We start from the raw sequence: 10,860 nt of genomic DNA on the forward strand, positions 1-10,860 counted from the left end.
CATTCTCAACCACAAGGCCGGTTACTCTGCATCCCAGGTACGGTCCAGGTGAACCGATGAATGAAAACGTGAAGGCTGCATAAGGACACGGATAGCGCTCACTTGCAGAGGTGTGGCCCTTTCTGCTTTTACCTGAAACAGCCCGGCCGTCTACCGCAGTTCCCTCCAGGACGGCCACCCGGCTGCCCACCGTGACTCTTGCCCTGCGCCGGCCCTGGCTGCCCGTTCGACCGCATTTAGCAATTACACTGCCCCTGAAGACACAGGCAGCCAGAACTAAATAACAACCTATGGCTTATGGCCATTTCCTTAGTTAAGCCAACTGGAGCTAGACCATCCCTGGCTTTCGGTGTGATTCATCCTCCAAAACCCAAATCCAAGACTGCTCTGGATCTGGAGGGGCTCAGCTGTCAACGCAGAGAGGGAACGCACAACCAGCTGCCATCAACTCATCTGACATCGTGCCAGGGCCACCCTACCATTGTTCGTGGCAGAACAACGCCTTTCTGCGGCAGAGGAGGTTTGCAGCCTTGCCCTTTGGGAAGGGCAGCCGACTTCTCAGCAGGCCGGAGAGTGCCTGAGCACCAGAGGAATGCCTTCTCTAAAAATAGAAGTCCTTTGCAGGGGCTTCCTGACTAGCAGTCTTAGCGGCATCCACACCACGTCTATGCGTTCTGCGCAGGACCAGCTGCAGGCGCGGTGGGGAAAGATAATCTGGGCAGAGGGGCCGCTGCTGGGCAGAGAACCCCGTAGCCTGGGGCCGTCACCAACCAGCACTGGGGCGGACCCCTCCTGAAGGCAGCTGCGGTTAGTGTTACGGGGAAACCAGGCAGCTTGGAGGTTTTCTTTGACTGGCAGGTAAATGCACCCGACTCTCGAATCACTCCAGGCTCACCGATCCTCTTGAACAGTGATTCCAGTCGTGTCTTTTGTGAACACGTTAATTAGCACGACTTGGTGCTCCCTGAGGTCAACACAGACACGGCTGGAAGATAGTGCAGGGGGACCCGGTCCCAATCAGAACTCAGTTCTACCCCCTAGTGGCCCGGCTTCGAGAAGGTGCCAGAGCCCTCATGCAGCTCTCTCAAGTCAAAAATCCCAGTTCCTATCTTTGGAAATAGCAGGGAAACGCCACTCGGTCTTCTGTGGGGTCCGAAGCAGAAGGGTCAAGGCTATCGTTTGGTTACCACACCTGGGAGTCAAAGCCTGCTCGAAGGTCACCAGGGAGAAAGGCGGGCCGGTAATGGGAAATATGTCAGTGCAGTAATGAGAAGGGAGGTGGAAGAGGGGTAGGAAAGGAACAACCAGTTGGAATGAAGTGACCGGAAAAGAAAAGAGGAAGCAAGACAAAAACAGGGTTCTGAGGACACTGGGTCTCAAAGGCCAGTTGTGCCAACAGCTTTCACAGAATCGGTGGCCCAGCACTGGTGGACCGGGCCTGTGAGGCCTTCAGGGACCCACCCCACTTCCTTCCTTGGTGATCATGAAATTCTGGGGCCTGACGGGGGGTGGGGGGGGGGGGTGGTGAGTATTTCGGAAGATTTTTTTTTAAAGAGAGAATTGGGAAAAAAGAAGCCCGAGAGTTCCTGTGACTGAGCACAGGTGATGGGGGCGGGGGGGGGCCATGGACATTATTCTAGATGCAGAAACCTAGGTGACTTTATGCTATAAACTGAACGTGTTCCCCCCAGACTCATACGTAGAAACCTAATCTCCAACGTGATGGTATTTGGAGGTAAGACTTTTGGAAGGTGATGAGGTCACGGGAGCAGTGCCCTTGTGAATGGGATCCGTGCCCTTACAGAAGGGGCTCCAGAAAGCTCCCTCAACCCATCCTGCCATGTGAGGACACATGAACCAAGAGGAAGATCCTCATTAGACACTGAATCTGCTGGTGCCTTGATCTTGGACATCCAGAACTGTAAGAGATAAACTGCTGTTTTTTATAAGCCACTCAGTCTGTGGTGTTCTATTATAGCAGCCCAAGCTGATTAAGGCATTATGTTCTTTCCAGATTTTTTCTTCTGATTGATTTGGAGTTTCATACCATGGCGGCTGGAAAAGAGGCACCAAAAGATTCCATCTTCTTGAAGGTGACGATCAAGACGGTTTGATACAGCAAATGTCATACTGATTTCTCACCATGCCCAGAAGGCACCTAGGGCATTTTTCTGCTCCTGGGCTGTCCTGCTGGGATGGGGCAGTTTCTGAGTCTTCTCCGAGATGGTGTAGACGCAGGCAGCCTTGGAGAGCACCAGAAAGTGGGTGTCTTGTGTCTCGGGCAGCCTCTATCCTAGGTCGGCTATCGCGCAGAAAGCAGGAAGGGCCACGGCACATTTCTTGCTTTCCCACCAGGGAAAGGATGTGTCCCAGGATGCGTCTAGGGCTGCATCTGGCTTTATGACTTTCCTATCTCCTGCTGGCACGTCCTTGACGGTCACTCAGGGATCACGAGATCGCGGGCACAGCGACCTGGGACATCCACCCGCTGCTGTTTCCCATCCCCTGGTAAAACGCAAAAGTCTTGGAGACTTAACCAACAACGTTACCAACTCTTGGACACAGTTTCTCTGAGTTGTAGGGATAAAGGCAGGTCCCTGAAGGTTGTGTCTCGGGGTCTGTGTGCTTCCATGCATGAGTGAGCGACAGCAGGTCAATCTCAGAGCAAAGCAGTCTCTCCACACTCCTGAGAGAAAGAGGAACATTTCTTTCTTCTCCCCATACCTCATTCATTCATTCACTCATTCATTCCACAAAGGTTTCATGACCGCCTACCCCATGCCAGGACTGTGCTAAGCACAGGGGATACGTGGAGAGCGGAAGAGAGAGCACCTCTACCCGCATGTAGCTTATAATCTGGTGGGAAATGTCGTCTTCAGTTGGCCCGCTGGATGGTACATTTATATTGTGGAGAGTGTCGTGAATTTCAGGGGGTCCTCGGTTCTTTAGGCTTCCGGTCTCTTTACGATCTTCTCGTTTCTTTGCCGTGTACTGAGGGTGGTGTTAATAGTTTTTAGCCATAAAAAAGCACCGCCGACAAATACAACTTGGCCTCTGCCCATTATTGTTCCCCAAATGCCGCAAGAGCAGCGTGACGTCTTGTGACAAGAGACTAAGGCTTTGCAATTAGACAAAACTGGCTTTTATTCCCGGTTCTGCCACCATGTGAGCTTAGAGGAGTGGCTTTTTTTTTTTTTTTTTTTTCTCCAAGTCATGAGATTTTAATGGAGACAAAACTGTGGCATCTCTATAAGGATTTTCTCTTTGTGGAAAAAGATGCGTTAGGACCATGAAGGCATTTTGCCCAGCGCCTGGCACACAGGGACTGCCTGGTGAGTCTTTGGCTCCCTCCCAACACAGTGAATGATTCCTAGCCTGGAGGCCAGCTCAACCGCAGGGTTTCTCCGAGTGTGGACCACCTGAGGCAGCACCGCCTGGAATATCTGTAAGCACACAGCTGCCCGTGTTCACCAGGCCCTGGGGGCACCAGTCCAAGAACCTGCCCGTTTCACAGGCTCCCCACTTAAAAGCCTGATTGGTGGCCTAGGCTTTTGTTAGTCTGAGGATCTAGAAATCACTTTTTTTAAAAAAATGTGTATTTCTCATTTTGAGAGAGAGAGAGAGAGAGAGAGAGAGAGAGAGACAGAGCGTGAGCGGGGGAGGGGGAGAGAGAGAGGGAGACACAGAATCTGAAGCAGGCTCCAGGCTCTGAGCTGTCAGCACACAGCCCAACGAGGGGGCTTGAACTCATGGACCAGGAGATCATGACCTGAGCAGAAGACAGACACGTAACTGACTGAGCCACCCAGGCGCCCCAAGAAATCACTTTTTCATGGTCAACTCTATGCATAATAGTTTTTACAGTGTGGAGTCACCTGACTCATGTCTTTACTAAAGTACTTCCTGTGTGGCACAGGATACTTCAAATCACGGGACCTTGAGCCTTCCAGTCCTGGCTAAACCCTGCCCCCCCACTCAGCATGGTGGGGGTCACCCAAGGCACCTACCCACCCTAATACAGGAGGATGGTGAGTTCCAGCTTCTGCCATTTCTGGACAGATTGACCAGGTCTAGGACAGGTAGACCTTTCAAGAGCCTGTTCCAGGAGGGGCTGATGAGCCTCCGTGGGCAGAACTCACAAGAAACATGCCAGGCTCACTAACGTTGGAGGGTGACCTTGGGAAAGGCTGGATAAAAGCTTTTTCTGAGCCCGTCATGCAGAAGCACATTGAACTTTCGGGACTCAGACTCCTCTGGTGAGTGGCTGGATTAACAGATAAATACAAACTGAGAGCAGGCTGTCACCAGGGCAGCACCTGCATGGTTGCCAGCAGCCTGGACCACACGGCCAGGGCCTCAACGCCTTGGACCAGTGGCCGCGGGGCCCGCACTGGCAGGCAGTGGCACAAGGAGGGTACCTTTGGTGGACAGTGACTGAGCCTGTCCCAGCCCAGCTACGCTTTGGAGCTGTGCAGCATTAGCAGAAACGGCCGTGAGTTAAAGCCAGAAAGGAGAACACCGGGTACCAGTGAAGGCGAGCCTGTGAAACATACAAGAGACATCTCAAGCAACAGCCTGGGCTATTTGGGAGGAACGGGAGAGAGAAGGGCTGGGAATCCCCAGAGTAAGTTTCAGAGCCACAGACATGAGAATCTGCCTTTCGTTGTGATTCTCTCCACCCCCCGAGGCCGCTGTGGTTTGGGGGAAATGGGTGACATCAGTAAATGTGCGGAGATCGGGAAACAGTGTCAGTCACCCTGCCTAGGAGGATGAATCCCCTAGTCTCTGCCTTCTTGTGACATCACTGCTCCAGAATGTAGCACGCTGTGGTGCCAGATGAAAAGTTCTATTTCTAGAGGATGCACAAAAGTGCCATTGTCTTGATGACAGACCAAGAGACCGAGGTCATTGTGTTTCCCAGCAGCCGCTGCGCCCCACTCCACATCTGTAGCCCTCTCCCTCAGCAGCAGGCAGGGCCGTCCCTGGGGGGTGGGGGGGGGTAGACTCCAAGCGGCAAGTAGAATACCCTATCCCGCGTCCATTGGGTCAAAATCCCATCCAGACTCACCAACACGAGCTTCCAAATGAGATTTTCCAGAGCGCGTGGCCAATTTTGTCGGCACTCTTCCAGAGCTGAACAGTTGTGGGGTCAGAGCAAGGTTTGAAGTGCACTTTGGGGAATACTCTCTCACGCATGACGCAGAGGGCTGGCCCCAGTTCTGAAGAGAACACACCATGTGGGTGGGTTTGATGAGTTCATGAGCACGGAGTTAGATGACATTTTTGGCCTGCTTCCGGATGAGAGATCTTTTCCAAAAGCTCGTGAGCTGCATGGGGAGACGCTTCCCACCCACCTCTCTCATGAGGAGGGCACCAGATTATGTTTCCAGCCCGGCGAGAGCTTCACCCCAGGGGTGCTTGGGTGGCTCAGTTGGCTAAGTGTCTGACTCTCAGTTTCGGCTCAGGTCCTGATCTCACTTTTCGTGAGTTCGAGCCCTGTGTCAGGCTCTGTGCTGATGGTGCAGAGCCTGCTTGAGATTGACTCTCTCTGTCTCTCTCTCTCTCTCTGCCCCTCCCCTACTCATGTTGGCTCAGTCTCTCTCAAAATAAATAAATAAACTTAAAAAAATTAAAAAAAAAAAAAGAGCTTCACCCCAAATCAGTCCTATCATCCCACTTAGCCCTTCTTGTAGCCAGTTATAGGAGCCGTTTGGGAGCTGGCAAGAGTCAGAAATAGTCTTCAAAGGAAGGGGGAATCAAAAGAGATCAGGACAGTCCAGCTCTATCACGAAGTATGACCCAACTCCTCCGCCAAAGCACGGGTTTTAGTGACACCGTGCAAGCCAGCTCACAAGTGGCCTGGGTTACCCAACAGTTGTTTTGCATACTGGGACTTTCCTCTGAGTACACTTTGGAAGCTAAGGCCACTCGCAAATACAAAGCACCTGCTTCTGAAGACATAGCGTTGTCTAGTAAAGGACGTAATTATATCCCCGTTTTAAATGCAGATAAACTGTAACGTACAGAGTGCTCGACGTCAGGCAAGGTTGGGGAGGAGAGAACGGAGGGGTGCGGTCGGGGGAGAGGCAGACCCTGACACAGCCCTCAAGGGTGCATGCGACTTGAAATCCTATCGCAGAGTGAGATTTGGGGTGAGACTGTAGCTGAAGTCCTCTCGAGCTATGAGATTTCTATTTCTGATGACAGGGAATATTGCAGTCAGAAACTGTTAAGCCCTGACACTCCCCAGACCCAGGTTAAAGTTGATCCTCCACACCGGTTTGTATTTTACTGCCCTTGCAGCCTAAGGCTCCAAGTGGCCCTTCACACATCTAAGCAGAAGAAACTACAGATTTAAAAGACCAAGGCCCTGTGGGAAGCAGGAGCGGGATCCAGAAAACCAACTTTGTCTTCGTTACAATGTAACACTGTGCCCTTCTCTTTCCAAACCTGCGCAGCCTCGTGATCCCTGGAGAACTGCCGTTTTCTAAGGAGTGTTTTTGACTCACCTTTTCTGCTTTTCTTCCCTTCAGCTGCACATCGTTTGGAAAACGGGAAAGCGCTGCTCCCGGGGTGCCGCACACTCTCCCTGCAGCCACGAGCCCACGAGCCCACGCCGGCGTGCCAAGACCACAAGGTCCCAATCACGGGGGAATCTGCGTGAGGCCACCCGAGATCTCAGAACCCAGGAAGGCCGGGTTGGGACGCCAACATTTCTTACGGGCTATGACCTGGCCGGCTCTTTTGTCCCCTGCATTTGCAGAGGAAACAACGGTGGAGGTCATCCAAACAAGAACACGAGCTCCAAATCAAACTTGACTTTGTCTTTGCAACGCGTCCTTCGATTTCCAGGCAGTCGGCACAAAGCCGTGCTAAGTCAAGCAGCATTGCTGGGGGCATTGACGGGGTGCACGCTGCTGTCTCGGCACAGAGGCGGAAGCCCCCCCCCCCCCCCCCCCCCCCGGGGGGGGGGGCTGGAAGCGTGTTGGGACGACCCAGGGAGATACACGGAGACAGAAGTCTCCAGTGTGTGGTGGTGACTGGTACGAGGGGTAAGCGGACAAGGAGAGCTTTCTCCCTGCTCTCAGGTCCTGGCCTGACCACAGAGCGAATTACGCGCCTGGCTACTTCAGGGCAAGCTTGGGTAAAAGCCGCTTCATGACCAGGTGTCTGTAATAGCCTCTTCTGTTATTAGAAGAGTCTGTAACAGCCCCGGAAAGGGCCATTCAGGGGGCAAGACCTAGAAAGAAGGGAACAGAGAGGACAGCGTACTGGTTGTCCCCACAGTCGCACACCTGCCTAGAGATCCTCTTGTCTTACCAATTTACTAAATTATTTCAACAAGCCTGTTGTTCCAATTCTTCCAATCACTTTGAAATCTTTGCCACCACATGGATACTAGGAAAAAAAAAAATGTCTCAGCACCCTAATCCACCGGGCATGGCCAACCTGGTCCTGGGCAAGGCAAAGACTTAAAGTAACGTTCCCTTTAGTCCATGCTGTGCACAGCAACCAAGCAGACTAATAGTGTTTAGCGTTCTCTGCGTGAAGCTTACGGGCAGGGCCTCCGCAGTGCTGAGCAAAGAGCCAGAGGTTTCATTAAACTTTAAGACCAACCCCGATGACCCTATTCAGAGCAGAGCAGTTAAAAGGGCTCTGAAGGCAAACTGCCTTGGTTCGAATCCCAGCTCCAGAACTTACTAGCTGTGTGATTCTGTGAAATTTGCTTAACTTCTGTGTGCCTCAGTTTCCTTATCTGTCAAAGGGGGCTACCAAATGACATCTACCTTATGCTGGAAGGATACGAGGAGTTAAAAGGAGCTTTGTGCTTGCTGCTTAATCTGGTACTCAGAAGGAGCTTTATAAAAGTTTGTTAAAATAGAGTTTTGTATGTAATGCCATACACAGCTTGGATTTATTCACTCAGCACTGCCGGCTTCACGACAAGACGCCCGAAGAGTCAGTTGCACGGAATACAACCAACACCGGGGAGCAGGGAACCTTGGGCCTTGTCCGCACTCACCAGGATGATTCTGAAACCTAATGGTAGCAGTGAGACTGCCGTTAAGTCGCTGACCGGTAAGACGTTTTTCCGGGGAGTCTGGGCTTCTGTTGTGTGTGCGGCATGTTAGTTGTCCTTTCCGCTAATATCCCTTTTCCGTCAGTGGGTCCCAGGCCCAGTGAAATCACCCAGCAAAGGACAGCTGTCAACACCATTTGTGGGCTAGGTTAGGCCTAACTCAGGAGACAGGAACACGAAAAATCCTGAACAAGAGAGAGAGAAGAGAGAAAGGGCTTTTCTGGTCCTTCTTGGGTTAAAAAGAAACTCCGAGGCACCACGGGGAGCTACGGGGAGCTCCCAACGCTGCCTCCGGGTTTGGATTTGGCCTGCGGCGGGCTGTGAAGCCTGAGCCACCAGCCCAAGAATATTCCAACTGCATCTCGTGCCCTGGAGTCTCCCCTCCCCGCCCCAGGAGTGTCAACCCGTTTTGGGGGACTCCCAACCACTTCCGTTCTGGTCAGATCTAAGGGTCCTAAAAGCCTTCCCCACCCACTCCTGATCTGGGAGCATCAGGGAGCCTGATGGGGTTCCAAGTGGAAACCTGTGGTCCCAGCACTGCCCATGGCACCCTGAAGTTTGACTGCAAGTTGCAGGGCTGAGCAAAGCCTGCCGCCTAATAACGAGAAAGGCTCTGGGCCGCCGGGGCCCACAGGGGCCCCTCCCCTCGCTCAAAGCAAAGTGCACTGTGCCGTCCATCTCCTCTTTGGCGTCTCCCCAGCCCTTCTCCGAATGAGCTAAATGCCACGCTTCATCGATCGGTCAATAAGTCGTGTTTATTGAGCTGACAGTGTGTGCCCACCAGGGTGTGGGAGCTGTAGGGAAAGATGGATGAGAAGTGGGGGGGGGGGGGGGGGGAGAAAAGCAACCCAGGACAAATGTTAGGGCTTTGTATAAGGGAAAGGACCCTTTGCCTTGCTCTCCCACACACAGCCCGGCTCTTCACCTCTCTCCTCGTGCCGGGAGTCTGCTGGCCCTTCTCTCCCAAACGCTCCACCAAGACCCGGGCGCCGGCTTGACCCAGAACTAGAAAGCCCTTTTTTATGCAGTGCTGACCTCTAGAGGCTTCCAATTAAAAAGCATCCCAAAGGACCAGCTTCGTTCTACAGCCGGTTTCTCCATCTGTGGTGTTGCCGTATTTTCCTAGAACATAAGGAGGAGGAAATGTCTCTGCTCCTTTCAACGTTACCTAATAGGAAATGCCTACCTCATTCTTAGGCTGCCTAACTACGGCTGGCCCAGATTTTCATAAATGTCAATGTTTTCTGCTCCAAAAGGGAAAAAAGGCAGGTCGGAGATAGAGCGTTTCAGAGCTACTTTTCTACTACGGATCTAAGAGGAAAAGTACAGTGCCAGCTTATCTCAGGATGCGTTTCTGGGGTTTCCAAAGTAACAGATGGCCAGGCCTGCCAAAGGGAAAGAACGTTCGCTCACCCCGATTCAGGGCACCAGGCAAAACGCTGTGCCACACCCCCCGCATACAGGCGTCAAGCCCGTACGTGGTCCAAACCCCGGCACAGGGTCCAGATACTGGGTGGTGGGTTTAGTTCGGTTTACTTTGTTTGACTTCAACCCATTCATGTCCACAATGAACACTGGGGGAAAAAAAAAAAAAAGCGTCCCGCCGGACCTGACTTTCCTATGGAAGCGAGATTCGTTTCTAAAGGAAATGAGACTGCGAGTTACAGTCCAAAGCAAAATACCCCAAATCTTCCTCTTTTGTTGTCGCTCTTTATTCCACAGGATTGATCGCAAAGAGAAGTGTAGGAAGGCAGGAGAAAGTACCCTGGGACATGAGCATCTGGGCTGGCGTGCACCCACTATTTTGGACCCCTAGAAGGGATTCTAGGAAGATGGGCTCAAAATCAGAGAAACACAGTTCTGCCAATGTCACCACCCAGTCCTGGTTTCATGAGACAAAAGTTTCATTATAAACGTTGCTTCCCACCCTCCCTAGCCCCACTAGCCAAGACGAGACACATCCCCACAATGCTAGTGCCTGGAAGGAACTTAGAAATGAGTCCACAGTCTTATTTTTACAGATGAGGAGACAAAGATGGGGGGGCGGGGAGAGGTGACACGGCCACATCGCTGGTCAGGGGGGAGCCCGGGCTAGAACCTTTACCCCCAGCCAATGGATTTCAGAACGATTCACCACAAAGGGGGAAATGTAGGTCTTTCTAACACTGGTCTCTGCAATTAGATAAAGGAGTCGAGCTACATTTTAACAACACCATTTAACACAACAACATTTAACAACACTGTGGGGGCACCTGGGTGGCTCCGTCAGTTAAGCGTCCAACTTCAGCTCAGATCATGATCTCTCGGTTCATGAGTTCAAGCCCCGCATCGGGTGGGCTCTCTGCTCTCAGGGCAGAGCCTGCTTCAGACCCTCTGTCTCCCTCTCTCTCTCTCTGCCCCTCCCCCGCACTCTCTCTTTCTCAAAAAGAATGAACATTTTTTTTTTTTTAAAAGTTTATCTGTGAAAAGTAATCAAATAACAGTCACAAAGAAATTCCCCCAGAAGAAAGGCTTTGGCTGGGGAAGATCAGGCCAGCACCGTGCTGAGGTCAGCATCGTTGACTGGGGGAGCCTGGGTGGTTCAGTCCGTTAAGTGTCTGATTCTTGGTTTCGGCTCAGGTCGTGATCTCGCGGTTCCACGAGTTCAAGTCCTACATCGGGCGTCATGCAGATGGTGAGGAGGCTGCTTGGAATTGTCTCTCTCCCTCCCTCTCTCTCTCAAAATAAATTAAAAAAGAAAGAAAGAAAGAAAGAAAGAAAGAAAGAAAGAAAGAAAGAAA

The 10,860-nt window shown here is 52.0% G+C and overlaps 2 long non-coding RNA genes across 3 annotated transcripts; one reads left to right on the forward strand and one right to left on the reverse strand.

The window, feature by feature from the left end:
* The first annotated feature begins 1,813 nt into the window (after positions 1–1,813).
* LOC121028538 (uncharacterized) lies at positions 1,814–6,814 on the forward strand. 2 transcript variants are annotated; one of them, XR_005789290.1, is made up of 3 exons: positions 1,814–1,921; positions 2,015–2,093; positions 6,534–6,814. It is a non-coding gene; the product is annotated as an uncharacterized LOC121028538 (long non-coding RNA). The 2 variants fall into 2 exon arrangements; XR_005789289.1 differs by having other exon boundaries at positions 1,814–2,093.
* Positions 6,815–7,879: 1,065 nt separating this feature from the next.
* On the reverse strand, positions 7,880–9,999 carry LOC121028539 (uncharacterized). Its single transcript, XR_005789291.1, has 2 exons — positions 9,116–9,999; positions 7,880–8,265 (listed from the first exon to the last, which is right to left on the reverse strand). It is a non-coding gene; the product is annotated as an uncharacterized LOC121028539 (long non-coding RNA).
* Between the last annotated feature and the right edge of the window lie 861 nt (positions 10,000–10,860).

Source organism: Herpailurus yagouaroundi, unplaced genomic scaffold (genome assembly GCF_014898765.1).
Source record: "Herpailurus yagouaroundi ecotype Mexico unplaced genomic scaffold, PumYag 100, whole genome shotgun sequence".
Classification (NCBI taxonomy): domain Eukaryota; kingdom Metazoa; phylum Chordata; class Mammalia; order Carnivora; family Felidae; genus Herpailurus; species Herpailurus yagouaroundi.